Raw genomic sequence first — 19,128 nt, forward strand, 5'->3', positions numbered from 1 at the left:
AATTCTTTATTTTGATTCAAGTTGAGTAGAGTCTGAGCGGGTGAAGATCAGATGAAATAATGTGTATGTGAGCTGTGAGGCATTTCAGAAAGTTAGGATATTATTATGGGACACCAAGAATGCCATTAAGAAATATCTGCTCAATTTCATAGTACACATTTCTGGAAATATTTTAATAGCTGTTTCAAAACAGGAAGCACATCCATATTTAGAATGTCTTTATGATTTAGTGTGTTGGGAAATTTTATTAAAATTTTTTAAATTTTAATTGAAGAGATAAAATTTATTTTAATTTTTAAACTTAAAAATTAATTTTCAAGTTTAAAAATTATTCCTGGTTTTGCTTTCAGTTTTATCCAGTGATAGATTTTTGGCAAACCCAGAAGCAAATGATCAGCTTTAAACCGCTGCCCAATATTTTTTTTCTTTTCTTCTCAATATTTGATTTCTGCAGTCTTCATTCTGTACCACCAAACACTGATGGGAGAAGATAAAGAACTATAATGACCTAATCCATTAAAATTCATGCTGTCAGAGTTCAGCTTGCTTAATATTTCAGTGGCTATTGCAGACTACTTCTTTTTGAAACCCCTAGCTCTTCTCTCACTTTCAAGAGATGATCTCTCCTTCTCCCTCTCTTGTTCCTAGGGGGGGAAAAAAAAGGCAGAATGAAGTTTCTCATTCGTTCTTATCGTTAGCTCAGTGGGTCCTGGTAAAACTTGCTACTTTTCCTTCACCTCTGCTCTCCATTCAGTGCCTGTGTATTGTGGAATATAGTTAGATTCCTATTAATATTTTTACCCACTCCAGCTATTTTGGTCTTTTTCTTTCCTCTAATTCCACTCCCCCCCACTTTTTTTTGGTCTCTAAACATTATCAGATCTTTTTGATTTTAAAAATTATGTTCCTTGAACCATCCAGTTACTATCCATTTTCTTAATTTTTAAGGTATATAAAGAGCCCATTGTAAATTGTAAAGTGCCATAAAAGTGTTAACTCGTTGCATCTGTTTCCTTTTAATTCTTGTACAGTTTATCACCTATCCTCACCACTATGATTCTTAACTTTTCAAAATCATCTTTGGATTTTATAAGATTTCTCATCACCGAATATAAAAACCTTTTATCATTTGCATCCTCTTTGATATTTCAGCAGTTTATTTCTGCTGAACTTCTACAGCACTGGACTCTATTGGCTATCTTCCTGAATATATGCTTAATGTTTATCTACTCTGGCTTCTAAGCTACCCTCTTGAGTGTAGGTGTGCAGTAAAGTTCATCCTCTGATATTATGTTCCTCTCTGTTGAAAGCCATTTCTTCCAAGAATGCATGCTTTCCCACAAATTTTAATGTTTCCTTAATGTTTAAATTCTCACCTTTAACTTCAGATCTCTATCTCAAGTTCTCAACTATAAACAAAAACTGTTGCTCTGTTTCCAGTTAATGAACATTGTTATTTACATTTCCTTAACCATTTCTAATTGATCAATTCATCCCCCAAACAGATTGCCTTTTCTGATTTCTCCCTTTATTGTCACTGGCAGCAGTATCCCTTTAGTCACTATCACCCAGTTTTCTGATTTTTTAAAATATTCTTCAAATGAAACTATTCTCAAAATAATTATAATTTTGCGGTAGTTCTTGGATATGTGATTTTGTTTCTGAAATATTCCAGAATGTAAGTACTGCTAATATATTAAGTTCTTGTCATTTTGACCAGATTATTGAAATTACTGTGTGCATAGTCTTCCTATCTCCCTTCTTCAATCAAACTGATACTAAGGTCAACACACTAAAGCACTTTGTTGATCAGAACTTGCTCAATAAATTACAGTGCTACCTATTTTTTGTTCTAGATTTAATGGTGAGTTACTGAAGTTTTTAAGGCAGGTATATGACAGTTACAAAGCAATGTTTTATAAGGTTAATCTCCCATGTTTCACAGGATGAATGGAATGGAGGAAGACAGAAGTTTAGGAGATTATTATAGTCCAGGCAAAAATATAATGTATTACAGACCAAGGTAGTAAAATTGGGAATGTAAAGGAAGCAGTGGATTTGACAGAGTGGTCGTATGCTATTGTTTTCTGAGATTATTTTTAAAAATTATAGAATGGAGAGGTTCTTCAATATTTTGCTATTTTGAAACATAAAATTGTTTGCTCATATGAATGATGGCTATATACTATATCTGTTAATTTTGCAGTACAGCATCATATGACACATGAAGCAAGAAAAATGTATTAAACATACTTCTTCCATCTTTAAACCCAATAGTTATTTGCCAGTGATACAAAAGTAGATTAATCTTAAAAACTAAAGCAACATCTAGCCCTTATTCTATATTTGTAAATAAAGAAAGCTCAACTAAAAATGGCTCTCAGGGAAACATGTCTTAGAATCCCCTCTGCTTTCACTAGTTAAAATATAAAAGGATTTGGTGTTGAAGGGAAGAAATCTTGGAAGGAATAGATGAGAAAGAACTTCTCTATACATTGAACCACTTTGATGGAATGCCTTTATTTTCTGTGGTCTTTCCTGTTCTGTTTAGTATGTATTACAACAGAATACTTTCATAATGCATTCAGCTCCACAGCTTTCCCTAAGTGTCATGTCAGGGAATATTGAAAATAGATTTTGTATAGTGAGTAGAGACATATAAGTATATAGTCACAATCAGTTTGCCACAGTTATAGGTTGTGCTTGCCTTCACAGATCTATCTTTCTAGTTTTGAGTTTTTCGCTGTTCACTTACATATTTACATTATTGACAAACAGGATCTCCAGTCCGTTCCCCTCAAACACAGCTCAAAAATCCTTCCCTGAAATCCTGATTTAGTTAGTGTCCCCTTAAATATAACCACAGAAATTTCCTGATGAGTCTTTTTTTAGGATTTTTATCTCAGCAGAATTAGAGCTGTGACTTTTATAATGATTAACATTTTGTTTCCTGAAATTCTTCCTAAGCTAAAGGAAAATGCCTATAGGATCTCTAAAAATCCTCTCATTTTTCTAAACACCCAATTCTCTTTCAAATTGTACTGTAACATCGATGATGTTATGTAGCTCATATTTACACTCGTTAGTATAAGAAGCGCTGGTTCAACAACCACATCTGGCCTTGAGAATTGCTCCGTAATATTTGAATAAACAAAACTCCTAGATAACCATTGCACTCAAATGGATTTTAACATTGCCGACTATATAGGCCTAGAGGCTAGGCCTGCTCCAAGATCCATAATGAAAAAAAACTTCAGCGTGGACAGAGGTTTGTTAAGAAAATGATTCAGTCAGTAACATCCAATGAACGATGAGTCAGTGCTCTATGTATGTACATATGTATGCGTGAGGTTAGTGCACATTATTGAATAGCCATTAGGGTTTCTTTGATAATACAAAGACTCTGCCATGTCAACATTTCCCCGTAACCCCATGTTATTGCTGTTATCCTGTAATGCAGATTAATGGAGTTGCTTCTGGCTAACTAATTTTAGGAAGAGGCGATGGCATCATAAAAGTTAGCACAACAGCTATTCACAGGAGTGCCTTCAACTAGAAAGCAGCAGTAGTGAGGGTCTCTCACCTTCTGATCTTCCTAATAAAGCCTCCATCATTCAGACACATAAATGAGACCATATATTTATCGTCCCAATGTGTGTTCATATTCATTGTCTGATATTCACAAATTGTTAAATCCTTAAAGATTGGAAAAGTTGTTTTAATACTTGCTTGTTTGAAACTTCTCCACAGTAGCTAGCCCAAATTGTATGTGATATGTCTGCCAACTAGAAAACTGTTTCCCCTGAAAGTAGCCTGCTATATCTAGAGGGAACTCCATAGTCAACATTGTATGAAATAAAAAACTTCCTCCACTGTCAATGTTTCCCCACTTATCTTGAAGACACAGAGAACAGTTAATTCTTCTTCACAAGATAGCCATATCTGTATAATTCAAAACACTGTTATATGTTCTGATTCCTGATTTCCCTAGTCCAAATCTTAGATACTGCAGCTTGACTCAGTGGATATCGAGTCCTGAGTTTACTCTGAATTTGCTCTAAAAGTATGTATTTCCCTCTGAAAATACAGTGTTCAGAACAAACACAATATAATGGGAATGATCTGATTACAATAGAGCAACTTACCTGTACTGTTTGATTACAAGGAAGTACTTTTATATAAATTTTCAGTTCATTCACATTAAAAATGTTATTTGATTATTATTTGACAACGTATGGCTATTCATATTTTAAAGTCCTTCACAGTAACTTTCATTTATTATTCCTCACAGCCACCTTCTTGAACTTTTGTTTTTTAAGCTGAAAGAAGTGCCCACAATGCTCATTTTTACAAATCACAGATGATATTAAAGCTAATTATGCATAACATATCAAAAATGGAATAACTACTGCAGTGCAGTTACAGTTTGTGTAGCTTCTTGATTATTCTATGGTCCTTAAGATCTTTGAACCATAGTATGTCATGAAACTTGATAATAAGATTTTTGTTTATGATAAGTGTCATATAACCACAGAGTATCTGTGAATTCACACATTTTGTGGCACAGATCATGGGCTAATCTTACGTTAGGTGTGGAAGCTGTTGACAGTCCATGAAATTCAATGAAAAAGCCTTATTTCAGATAGGCATAGGGCAAACCTGACAGCCTTGTAAGGATTTAGTTGATGCTGTTGTAATGATAAGGGGGATCATTTGTTTGGTTTCTCATGTGATACTTATTTTATTACAACATAGTTTGACATCACATGAACTTTTCTCCACAAAAATTTTGCTCAGCTAATCTAGTGGTTTGACTGTTTCAGGTGTCTCAGAACTGAGGGATAAAGGATCCTTAATCAAACATAGCCAATAGAGAGACTGAGTGTACAGAGGTACTGCCTAGACAGTACACCTATTGAAAAGGTCCTAATACTCCTAGGAACCAGACTGATCCAAAGCTAAGTACTGAGCTATTACCTTGTGAAACTGAGCTTTTAAGAGACTAGGCACATTTTCATTCTTGCCACAAGCTACATTTTGTTGTCCTGGTTTCTGTTCCATATTATCTCACTATTTTACATCCATGCATCAGTCACTCTTTCTGTATCTTTTTCTTTCTTTCTTTTTGTATCATAGAAGCTAAATGTCCATGTGGGACAGGAGAATGAACAAAAGATGAAACAAAACAGATATAGGACCATTATAGGATATTAGTCAGGTGTTGAAGAAGACTCTTGAGAGTCCCTTGGACTGCAAAGAGATCAAACCAGTCAATCCCTAAAGGAAATCAGGCCTGAATATTCATTGGAAAGACTGATGCTGAAGCTGAAGCTCCAATACTTTGGCCACCTGAAGGGAAGAACTGACTCACTGGAAAAGACCTTGATGCTGGGAAAGATTGAAGGCAGGAGGAGAAGGGGATGACAGAGGATGAGATGATTGGATGGCATCATTCACTTGATGGACATGAGTTTGAACAAGCTCTGGGAGCTGGTGATGGACAGGGGGGCCTGGTGTGCTGCAGTTCATAGGGTCGCAAAGAGTCAGACATGACTGAGCAACTGAACTGAATCAGCTCCTCTGTTTCTCTCTCTTAAGGTTGTCTTTATTTTTTTATTAATAATATTTTAAATTGTTTTTTGGGAGCACTGCCCAGTGTGTGACATTTTTATTCCTCAACCAGGGATTAAACACATGCCCCTTGCAATGGAAGCATGGAGTCTTCACTACTGGATTACCAGGGAAGTCCCTTAAGGATGTCTTTATAGGTGACCCTAAATAACTGTTTACTTCAGGAAATATATTAGTATGTTTTTTTGTCAAAATAAATTGGTGTCACATGAACAAATCAAGCATCTAATTTGTTTTAAAATACTTTTTTGAATATCTTTTCAAAATTGTGCCAGATTTTCTTAAGTCAACTTGTAATCACTTGGTCTCATGTCTTCATAAGAGGATGGTAATCTGTAGTAGTAGATGGTACAAATGATATTTTTCTCATCTCAGTCACCTTCTTATGGATGAGCAGAAAAATCCCTATGGGTCAAAACCTATGAGTGATTTTTTTTCTTCTGCCATGTCAGATGCAAACTTAATTTGGATGTACTAAGTTTCTATTTCAAGACTCTTGTTTTTTCTTTCTTACTCTCTAAGTCTTCAGTTCCTTTATCAAGATAATGGGCTGTAAATGATTTAAAAGGCTAAACTCATAGAAGTATTTATATAGCTGAGTTATACGATAATTTAGCTTTCAAGCTTAATCTTTGACCTCCTTGACTAGATCTGTCTACTTTCTATCCTTCAATTCACCAGACTTTGAAGAAGACAGCTAACACTAAATCAGTTAATCACCTTTTTTTTTCTTTTCCTGTTTGTTTTGAGTGGTAGTAGCCTGTGAATGGGCTTCCCAGGTGACTCAGTGGTAAAGAATCCATCTGCCAGTGCAGGATACACAGGTTCATATCCCTGGGTTGGGAAGATCCCCTGGAGAAGGGCATGCCAACCCATCCAGTATTCTTGCCTGGAAAATTTCATGGACAGAGGAGCCTGGTGGGCTTCTGTCCATGGGGGTCTCAGAAGAGTGAGACATGACTTAGTGACTAAATAACATCAACTGAAAAGCCTGTGGATACTGAATAGGAGAATATTTGCCAAATCATTGACTTGCAGACTAAATCAACAAATGTAAACTCCATTGGTTTGATTAATGCAATTTAACAAAGACTTTTAGTACTTCCTATATATAGGGCAGTTTGTACCTACTTAAAGTGCATAACCTTTAAATGTGTGCATGTATCATTTTAAAATTCCAGAATAACAGAATAATACTTATTATACCTTCCCACTTACAGTTCAGTTCAGTCACTCAGTCGTGTCCGACTCTTTGAGACCCCATGAATAACAGCACGCCAGGCCTCCCTGTCCATCACCAACTCCCAGAGTTCACTCAGACTCACGTCCATCAAGTCAGTGATGCCACCCAGCCATCTCATCTTCTGTCGTCCTCTTCTCCTCCTGCCCCCAGTCCCTCCCAGCATCAGAGTCTTTTCCAATGAGTCAACTCTTTGCATGAGGTGGCCAAAGTACTGGAGTTTCAGCTTTAGCATCATTCCTTCCAAAGAAATCCCATGGCTGATCTCCTTCAGAATGGACTGGTTGGATCTCCTTGCAGTCCAAGGGACTCTCAAGAGTCTTCTCCAACACCACAGTTCAAAAGCATCAATTCTTCGGCGCTCAGCTTTCTTCACAGTCCAACTCTCACATCCATACATGACCACTGGAAAAACCATAGCCTTGACTAGATGGGACTTTGTTGGCAAAGTAATGTCTCTGCTTTGGAAAATGCTATCTAGGTTGGTCATAATTTTCTTCCAAGGAGTAAGCATCTTTTAATTTCATGGCTGCAGTCACCATCTGCAGTGATTTTGGAGCCCCAAAATATAAAGTCTGACACTGTTTCCACTGTTTCCCCATCTATTTGCCATGAAGTGATGGGACTGGATGCCATGATCCAGTTTTCTGAATGTTGAGCTTTAAGCCAACTTTTTCACTCTCCACTTTCACTTTCATCAAGAGGCTTTTTAGTTCCTCTTGACTTTCTGCCATAAGGGTGGTGTCATCTGCATTACTGAGGTTATTGATATTTCTCCTGGTAATCTTGATTTTCAGTTTGTGCTTCGTCCAGCCCAGCGTTTCTCATGATGTACTCTGCTTCATGTATTTTATTAAAAGAAATTATAGGTAGGTGGTGATGATCATGGCTTTCCATGTCGTGCAATGATAAAGAATCTGCCTGCCAATGCAGGAGATGCAGGTTGATCCCTGGATTGGAAAGATCCCCTGAAGTAGGAAATGGCAACCTACTCCAGTGTTCTTGCCTAAAAAATTCCTTGAACAGAGTAGCCTGACAGGCTACAGCCCATGTAGTTGCAAAGAGCTGGATGTGACTGAGCACATGCACGTGGTAATGACCCTAGGGAGACAAATAGGAAAGAGATGAAGGATTTTTTTTTAAAATTTCTGTAAGGTAATAAACGTGTTTTGATGCTGGAAAGTAGGATGTGCTCAGTAAATAGTTGACTACACAGCGGATAGTATTTTAATTGTTTTTCTAAGTGGATGGTGATTATTGGGGGTTATATTTCACTTAGTTTTTTAGGCTAATAAAATTAATTAGTATTAAATAAATGTGTGTCAGCTAATTATAAAAATGATGATCAGAGGTGTTCTTATAACCATGGGGGGGAAAATCCTTAACATTTTTGTATAAATTCAGTTCAGTTGCTCAGTCGTGTCCAACTCTTTGTGACCCCATGATCGTAGGACGCCAGGTCTCCCAGTCCATCACCAACTCCCAGAGTTTACTCAAACTCATGTCCATCAAGTCGGTGATGCCATCCAGCCCTCTCATCTTCTGTCGTCCCCTTCTCCTCCTGTCCCCAATCCCTCCCAGCATCAGGGTCTTTTCCAATGAGTCAACTCTTTATATGAGGTGGCCAAAGTACTGGAGTTTCAACATCAGCATCAGTCCTTCCAATGAACACCCAGAGCTGATCTCCTTTAGAATGCACTGGTTGCATCTCCTTGCAGTCCAAGGGACTCTCAAGAGTCTGCTCCAACACCACAGTTCAAAAGCATCAATTCTTTGGTGCTCAGCTTTCTTCATAGTCCAACTCTCACATCCATACATAACCACTGGAAAAACCATAACCTTGACTAGATGGACCTTTGTTGGCAAAGTAATGTCTCTGCTTTTGAATATGCTATCTAGGTTGGTCATAACTTTCCTTCCAAGGAGTAAGCGTCTTTTAATTTCATGGCTGCAGTCACCATCTGCAGTGGTTTTGGAGCCCCCCAAAATAAAGTCTGACACTGTTTCCACTGTTTCTCCATCTATTTCCCATGAAGTGATGGGACCAGGTGCCATGATGTTAGTTTTCTGAGTATTGAGCTTTAAGCCAACTTTTTCACTCTCATCAAGAGGCTTTTTAGTTCCTCTTGACTTTCTGCCATAAGGGTGGTGTCATCTGCATATCTGAGGTTATTGATATTTCTCCTGGCAATCTTGATTCCAGCTTGTGCTTCTTCCAGCCCAGCATTTCTCATGATGTACTCTGCATAGAAGTTAAATAAGCAGGGTGACAGTATACAGCCTTGACACACTCCTTTTCCTATTTGGAACCAGTCTGGTTTTCCATGTCCAGTTCTAACTGTTGTTTCCTGTCCTGCATATAGGTTTCTCAAGAGGCAGGTCATGTGGTCTGGTATTCCCATCTCTTTCAGAATTTTCCACAGTTTATTGTGATCCACACAGTCAAAGGCGTTGGCATAGTCAGTAAAGCAGAAATAGATGTTTTTCTGGAACTCTCTTGCTTTTTTGATGATCCAGCGGATGTTGGCAGTTGATCTCTGGTTCCTCTGCCTTTTCTAAAACCAGCTTGAACATCTTGAAATTCACGGTTCACGTATTGCGGAAGCCTGGCTTGGAGAATTTTGAGCACTACTTTACTAGCGTGTGAGATGAGTGGAATTGTGAGGTAGTTTGAGCATTCTTTAGCATTGCCTTTCTTTGGAATTGGAATGAAAACTGACCTTTTCCAGTCCTGTGGCCACTGCTGAGTTTTCCAAATTTCCTGGCATATTGAGTGCAGCACTTTGACAGCATCATCTTTCAGGATTTGAAATAGCTCAACTGGAATTCCATCACCTCCACTAGGTTTGTTCATAGTGATGCTTTCTAAGGCCCACTTGACTTCACATTCCAGGATGTCTGGCTCTAGGTGAGTGATCACAGCATCATGATTATCTTGGTCTTGAAGATCTTTTTTGTACAGTTCTTCTGTGTATTCTTGCCACCTCTTCTTAATATCTTCTACTTCTGTTAGGTCCATACCATTTCTGTTCTTTATCGAGCCCATCTTTGAAATGTTCCCTTGGTATCTCTAATGTTCTTGAAGAGATCTCTAGTCTTTCCCATTCTGTTGTTTTCCTCTATTTGTTTGCATGAATCACTGAGGAAAGCTTTCTTATCTCTTCTTGCTATTCTTTGGAACTCTGCATTCAGTGCTTATATCTTGTTTTTTCTCCTTTACTTTTCGCTTCTCTTCTTTTCACAGCCATTTGTAAGGCCTCCTCTGACAGCCTTTTTGCTTTTTTGCCTGGGGATGGTCTTGATCCCTGTCTCCTGTACAGTGTCATAAACCTCCATCTATAGTTCATCAGGCACTCTGTATATCAGATCTAGTCCCTTAAATCTACTATGTACATATAGTTAATAAAGTTGATATATTATTTTTAATTTCCTTTTTGATAATATTTAAAATACATATGCTATAAATAGCCTTTTAAAGTCATTATAAAGTGTTATACATTGTATTTATTTTCTATTTATAGTTTACTCAGGAATAATTTTGGAGAAGGCAGTGGCACCCACTCCAGTACTCTTGCCTGGAAAATGTCATGGACAGAGGAGCCTGGTGGGCAGCAGTCCATGGGTTCGCTGAGTCGGACACGACTGAACAACTTCACTTTCACTTTCATCCATTGGAGAAGGAAATGGCAACCCATTCCAGTGTTCTTGCCTGAAGATTCCCAAGGATGGGGGAGCCTGGTGGGCTGCCGTCTATGGGGTCGCACAGAGTCGGATACGACTGAAGTGACTTAGTAGCAGCAGCAGCATATACAGGATGCTATGAACTAGGACACAGAGTATAAGACTTAATTCTGAGATTGAATTTACTGATAAGATGACAACAGTCTTCTGCCATTGAATAGATCTTCAGTTCACACAAATAATTTGCTTTTCATGATATGATACATGCTGTAACCACTTTTTAGTCAGAAAGACACTGGTAGCCTAGAATATATTAAAAATATGATGAAGAAAAAAATGAAAATATGGTGCTTCTTTATAATTCACTCTTTTATTTTCCATGCTGTTGGTTTGTTTTATAGTGGTACCAGTTGGTCAGTACTTGTATTCTGTGTCAAGCATGTGCTTTATAATACTGTTTTAGGGGAGAAGGGCATATGGAGAAGGAGAGGAGATACGGAAAACCTTAAACATTTTATCAAGATACTTGTAAGTACTGATGTTTCGCATTTTTACACAAGAAAAGTAGAGCCTAGAATAAGGCAAAATGTGGCAAATGCTGCAGGAGAGGAAGAAATTGTGTGCTGTGCAAGCGTAAAAAAGGGAGAAATTAATTTCAGCTAGGGGAAATCTATGTGAATAAAATGCTTGTCCTGAGTGCTGTTAAGTACAATAAACTAAAGTGCCATCAGCTTGCTTCTCTAGGCTCTGTATTTTACTCAGAGTGCTGCTGAGTCAACTGTTTTAATCTGTAGAGGGATCCACAGAAGCATTCATCTTTTCCCCAAAATACTTTTTTTTTCCTTCTTTTCTATAGATAAGAAAAAATTGTTTGATTAAACAACTTCATGTCAACATATGTGATAGGTTCTTTCAGGTTGGGCCATTATAGTGAGTAGGGAGGACGAGTGCTCTATGTGCAGAAGCCATTTAACAATGATGAATAATGAGATCAGTTGTGTAGACAATCTTAACCTTATTGAATGTAATGGAAGTACTTGTGTATACTATAAAATATCTCTATACTATTATAAAGGCTTATATTAACTCTTTATTTTCTTGTTGAATCTGTAAGACTTACATTACATTGTAAGATTGGCCTGGTGGTGCTATTTGAAAATCTAGGCTTCTGAATATTGACTGAGCTTTGGTTGATTTTGAGTGATAACCTATGATACCATAAGTTTGAATTTTTAAAGTTATCAAATATTATTTTCTTACACTGTAGTCTGTGGCTATTAAATTAAAATTGTCTCAGGCTGTTTAATCTCCTATAAATATAAATATGATTTATATTTCTCTTAAAATGTAAGTATAAATATACTGTTATTTGTATAAATATATATCTATATATTATTATTATATATATCACATTAGAATATATGTTAATTAAAACCATAGCAGTTTCCATGTTTATAGCCTTAATAATTCTTTTCTCTGTCCATGTCTTCAAATAAAGCCTAGAAAAACAAATAGGGCCTGTTTCATAGATGCTGGCTAATACTCCCACAGGATGTAACTTCCAAACATATTTAATAAGTAGCATCACTAGTATATGGCTTCCCTGGTGGCTCAGTCAGTAAAGAATCTGCCTGAAATGCAGGAGACCCAGGTTCTATCAATGGGTCAGGAAGATCCCCTTTAGAAGGAAATGGCAACCTATTCCAGTATTCTTGCCTGGGAAATCCCATGAACAGAGGAACTGCTGTTCATGGGTTCCTTGCAACCCCAGGGCTACAGTCCATGGGGTTGCAAGAGTCAGACACGACTTAGCAACAAAACCACCACAATCACTAGTCTGTTTTGCTCTACCTACAAGCAGTGTATAATAAAATGATTTCAGAGGACATAAATTTTCAATTGCCAGTTTTTATCTCAGTGGAATTTTCATTGTGATATGCATGTCTTTGTCTTACATGTGAGATTTCTGACTATCCTATATAATTAAACTTCATGCTTACAAAATATAAAACTTATCTTTTTTAAATCTCAGCTTAAAAAGCAGAGGGATTACTTTGCCAACAAAGGTCCATCTAGTCAAAGCTATGTTTTTTCCAGTAGTCATGTATCAGTGTGAGAGTTGGACTTCGAAGAAAGCTGAGCACTGAAGATGATTTTGAACTGTTGGAGAAGACTCTTGAGAGTCCCTTGGACTGCAAGGAGATCCAACCAGTCCATCCTAAAGGAAATCAATCCTGAATATTCACTGGAAGGACTGATGCTGAAGCTGAAACTCCAATACTTTTGCCACCTGATGCAGAGAACTGACTCATTGGAAAAGACCCTGATGCTGGGAAAGACTGAAGGCAGAAGGAGAAGGGGATGACAGAAGGTGAGATGGTTGGATGGCATCACCGACTCAATGGACGTGAGTTTGAGTAAAGTCTGAGAGTTGGCAATGGACAGGGAGGCCTGGTGTGCTGCAGTCCATGGGGTTGCAAAGAGTCAGACATGACTGAGCGACTGAACTGAACTGAGTACATTATAATATGGTAAAGTCGTCTTTTGTAATAACTCATATTCCATTACCAGAACCATTCACTCTTCTCTTTTTCCATTATGTCTTCTGGGATTTTCCAATCATATGCCACCAAGAGGTAACAGTTCATACTTTATCTTTGCCCCCAATCTGAAATTACATTTATTAAAAAATAGAAATACATGTAAATATTTCTAATATATCTAAGATTTTTTTCCTAGTTAAAAGATATCTAAAATAAGAATATTAAGCACACATAGACCTATTTTGTATCCTATGATTCTGGAGATATAAGATTTTAAGCAGACCCAGATATCATATGCTTTCATAAAGTCTTTATACATTTCTGTGTATGTTAATAAACAAGCACCAAAACTAAGGTGGAAGGTCTTTGTCTTTACCATGAGTCTGAGCTGCTGATGCCCTCCTCAGACTTTTGTCTACACACTTTTAAACTGTTACTAATGTAACACACAGATCCTTGAGAAATAAATATGTGTTAAAATCATAACAAATATAATTAAACTTTCTGAGTTAACTAATTACTTTTTATCTTAATTTTTATTTTATATTGAGATATAGTTGATTTATAGTGTATTAATATTAGATGTATAACAAAGTGATTCAGTTATACATATATCCATTCTTTTTCAGATTCTTTTCTCTTACAGAGTATTGAGTAGAATTCCCTGTGTTGTATAATACATGCTTGTTGTTTATCTGTTTTATGTATAGTAGTGTGTATGTGTTAATCCTAAACTCCTAATTTATCCCTCCTCTCCAGTTTTTCCCTTTGGTAAACATAAGTTGTTGTTATTTTGAAGCCTGTTTCTGTTTTGTAAATAAGTTAATTTGTATCATATTTTTAGATTCCACATATGCATGATAATTATATGATATTTGACTTTCTCTGACTTACCTCAGTTAGTATGGTCATTTCTCTAGTTCATCCATGTAGCAAATGGTATTATTTCATTCTTTATGGCTGAGTAATACTCTGTTGTATCAACATGTATGTCCCACATCTACTTTATCCATTCCTCTGTAGATGGGCATTTAGGTTGCTTCTATGTCTTGGTTATTGTAAGTAGTGCTGCAGTGAATGTTGGGGTGCGTGTATCCTTTCGGATTATGGTTTTCTCTGGATGTTTGCCCAGAAGCGGGTTTGCTGGACCATATGATAGCTCTATTTTTAGTTCTTCATAGTGACTTGTACCAATTTACATTCCCACTAGTGTAGGAGAGTTCCCTTTTCTCTACACCCTTTCTAGTATTTATTGTTTGTAGACTTTTTGATGATGGCTGTTCTGACTGGTGTGAGGTAATACCACGTTATAGTTTTGATTTGCATTTCTCTAATAATTAGTGTTCAGCATCTTTTCATGTGTTTTTTGGCCCTCTGTATGTCTTCTCTGGAGACATGTCTATTTAGAACTTGTGGCCCACATTTTGGTTACTCTTTTGATATTAAGATGCTTGTATATTTTGGAGATTAATCCCTTTTCAGCTGCTTCATTTGCAGATATTTTCTCCCATTCTGTGGCTTGTGCTTATGGTTTGTTCATGGTTTCCTTTACTGTGCAAAAGCTTTTAATTTTAATTAGGTCCCATTTGTTTATTTTTATTTTCATTACTCTAGGAGGTGGATCCAAAAAGATATATTGCTGTGATTTATGTCAAAGAGTGTTTTACCTGTGTTTTTCTCTAAAATTATTTTGTATCTGGCCTTACATTTAGGTCTTGAATACATTTTGAGGTTATTTTACATGTGGTGTTAGAGAATGTTGTAGTTTGAGTTTTTTTTAAAAAACTGACTTAAATGGTTTGGGTATCATATAATAATGGCAGTCAACATTTTCTGAGAATTAATAGCCACTGTTCTAAATACTTTATATGTATTAATATTTTAATACTCATAACAGCCCTTGAAGTGGATACTGTTTTTGTCCACATTTTGTAGATGAGGAAAATGGACACAGAGGTTAAATACTTGCTCAAGGTACCAGAGCTTGAATCTGAACTGAGATAGTTTGGCTTCATGCATAATCTTTATATTTAAAAAAGAAAAGAAACACAGGCACACATATATAGGCAGAGAAAGGGAAAGAAAGGGAGAAAGAGAGAATATGTGTATATGCTCAGATTCAATGTTTTCAGTTCTTAATAAGGAAGAAATACTGGATACAATTTCATAACTTAACTACAATAATTGAAATTTTCATAGATAAAGCAGACTCACTTCACACTTTCCTTACCCACTGAGGAAAGTAAAACACCAAATACATAGTCATTTTCAACCCATTTTACCATTATTTAATGTTTTGTATTGTGGTCTGTTGGCAACTTCTATCTTTCTTCCTTCTTTCTCTTTTTTTGATGATGGCAGTGATGGTACACTAGAGATGTGGGGAGTGGCTAAAAGGTTAGAAAAATTGCGTCTCCTGCATCCCCAGCTTCATCGGTCATAATTTGTGAAACATATTTACTTGTATTTTAAATAAAATGATTTATTTTGTTTATAAAGGACACACCTATGTGCAAATTCTTAGAGTGATAGAAGGAACTCCACATGTGATCTGTGATTCTAAGGCAGTCTAAATTACCACTTCAGTTGTCTTCAGACAAAATTAATAGATTCTGGAACCTGATACTGCCCTTGGGATTATCTACAACAGACTTGCTGAAAACACCGAATGAATTAGAATTAAAATACTCTTTAAAATAGCAAATTAGAATCTTTAGGCTCATAAGTAATTTCTTTGATGATGTTTACTTAATTACTATCCTTACTGTACCTGTTCAAGAAATGATGATCCATCTATCTTTAGAACTATTCATTTTAAGCTATTTGCATACATAGACGGTAACTAAGGAAAAGAAAACAGAACAGCAACCTGATCATAATCCTATATAATTTTTGATGCAAAATAGAAATGTAACTTGATCACATAATCACTTGAAATTTTCTATATACAGAAGAAGCATTAGATGTAAACTTTTGAGATGCATATAGCAGTGTGCTGCTGAATTGGCTATACAAAGCTTTGATTTGTCATTTGTAGCATTTGACTAGTTTTGTGATACAAATACTCTTATTATCGATTGATTTCGAGCTGCTAATGGTTTAGCAACTGCCTTGAAAAATTTATGAAAATTTAGTACTCAGCCCTCACATAAAACTAAATGCATAATTATATGACTTGATTACTTAGTCCAATAATAACAACTGCAGTAGCCTGATTATGTTATAGCCCCGTGCTTCACCTCTCTTGTATCCACATCCTTTGCCACGTGGTCTTGTAACAGGCTCCCACCAATATTCTTGGACCAGCCAAGTGACTTGCTTTGGCTGATGGGATGTTATCAGTCATAATATAAGTGGAAACTTGAAAAAGACCATATCTCCACTCTTTCTGTTGAACATCTGCTGTTACTATTAGAACATATTCAATCTAGCAAAGCCAAATTTTCCTGCCTTGTAACTAATACCATCCTAAATCAATTGACAGCTAGCCAATCCCAAGACATATGAGTGAGCCCAGCCAAAATCAGAAATCTGTTTACCTGACCTACTGTTGAGTACAGATGCATGAGCAAGTCCAGCCCAAGTATGTGAAGCAATAGGGACCTGGTAGATAAATACCTTTTAAAAATGTTTTCACTGAGATTTTGTGTTTGTTTGTTATATAGCATTGCTTTATTAATAGATAACTGTTACAATGATGCTATGATTTGGCAAGTTTTAATTAGGAAGAAAATAATTTATACAGGAGATGATATGGTTGTGAAAAGAGATTAGTGAAACCTAGGTCTACCACTTGTAAGTGAATGACCCTGAGAAATTTACTTATCCTCTTTATGCCTAAGTTTTCTCATTTTAAAATTATGGATAACTAGCCTTGCAAGGATATTGTGAAAATTAAATATATATCAGTGACTAAGTGCACAGGTGTGGAATCTGCCTGGGGTTGATTCCCAGCCCCTCTATTTTAATACTTGAAAGCATTTATAATTATGTAGTTTTCACTTAGATCACATACTGAAAGAGCTATCTAAAATAGAATTTAACAAAATAAAGTACCTGGCATACCGTAGATATTCATTAACTGTCAGAATCATGTAATATGGCTATTTGTTTACTAACAATAATGGAGGTTGATGTCCTGGTAAAATTAGTAATATTTAGTTATATTTAAGTGTTAGCAGAGATTTTCTGGAAGTGGAGCAGAGTGACCAAGCAAGGTTAGGGCAGTGTTTGTAGGAGTCCTTTTATCTGCAGAAAACTAGCTCCTCCAAATCATTACTCTTTTGATTTCCAAGGGGAGAATTTCAACTTGGGATCCATAAGTGTCAATTTAGGGGATATATTTAAATTACTAGCAGAGATACAATGTTTTTGCGTTTCTGTCTAGCATAATCATTCAGGCTAGCTTCCTGATAAGGATGAAATTGAGGAATGCCTGGTGACACTGGTTTACATGTTAGGACAAAGACTTCTTAGATAAGATGGGAAAAAGTCAGAAAGAAAAAAGATTCAAGGAGATAAAAAGCAATCAAAATCAGTGCCAAGAGGTTAGCATGGAGTAGAGGCCTGCCACAGAATAGAAAGAGGGGTAGAAATGCAATATAGTTAATTGGGAATTTGTACATTCTGAAGATGACTTAACATTCCTTTCATCACAGACCAAGAAAAGGAGGGCCATGGGCAATAACAGCTGTCTGGAATCAAGTTATCACTTCTTGGAGGAAGAGAAAAATATGGTAGTATGCAGCTCCTTAAAGGGAAGTGGAGTGAGATACGAATATCTCGGTCTGAAATTGAATTGTCATTTGGAATGTGTGCTCCCTTCCTGGAGTAAGCACCTAAGATGCATGAGCAAGCTTGCCAAGATACGTGAAACCTACCAACTGCTCTCTGTGGAGACAGATTTTCATAGGAGGATTGAGGGAGCCAGAAGAAACTGGAACATAGACTGAGTGGCTTGGAGATTTGGGAACGGAATCTGAAAGACTAAAGGGAGCACAGATGGATTTAGATCTCAAAGGAGGTTGTGACTTTGGCACAAAAAACAGAATGTGAAAGTTAAATACTGCTTATGCAGATGCTATTAGAAAATAGGGTTTTATTTTCCTTATGATGATATGCTGTAATGATGGATTCTTGATTAGGTGTAGGATGGTAGGCAGTGAAAGACTAGAAACAGCATGCATGATTTTAATGTGGTTAGGGAAGATCAAAGTTGAGGAAGAAAACGTGAAAAAAAACTATAAAATCTAACACTTTGGTGAATTTGAAGCATACTGCATATCTAGTAATTCTTACTAGAAAATAATAAAGATGAGAGTTGGGAACAAGGCTAGTTAAGATGTCCCATGTTTCCAGAGTTAATAGGTACTCAATAACTATAGTTATTAATGTCAATGTATGTAAAGGGCTTCAAAAAACGTAAAATAATGCCTATTTTTTTATTCTTTTTTTAAAATTTAAATTTATTTATTTTAATTGAAGGCTAATACAGTATACTAACTCCATATATAATTCCATATATATGGAATTTAGAAAGACGGTAATGATAACCCTGTATGCGAGTCAGCAAAAGACACAGATGTATAAAATAATGCCTATTTTTAAAGGCCTATCCAAAAGTGAATCTAAACATTAAACTAAGGGAAGAAAGTCTCATAAATGTCAAGATTTGGTGAGTCTGAGTTTATGACTAGAACATGAAGATTGCTAGGAGAGCCATCTGCCATGGGCCATGAAGACTGGTGTCCTTTCTGACTTGGTATGGCGAGAATGCAAGACCCTGACTGCATTTTGCTTGGGCCATTCCTCAGTTTTGTGTTTGCGGTGAACAACCTTGAGGGATGAGGTGATGTATTTTCTTCATACAGAGAACAAGTTTACTACTATAAAAGTAATAAATTCCCCAAGCTCAGTGTTCCTCTCTTGAAATGTGGCCCGCTGTTTATGAAGACATCCATTAGGCCCACTTGTATTATTCCTGTGAGATTTGGAAGGGCATGGTGAGCCAAAGCAAACCAACAGGAAGTTATG

The sequence above is a fragment of the Capricornis sumatraensis genome, chromosome 10, assembly GCF_032405125.1.
Source record: "Capricornis sumatraensis isolate serow.1 chromosome 10, serow.2, whole genome shotgun sequence".
Classification (NCBI taxonomy): Eukaryota; Metazoa; Chordata; class Mammalia; order Artiodactyla; family Bovidae; genus Capricornis; species Capricornis sumatraensis.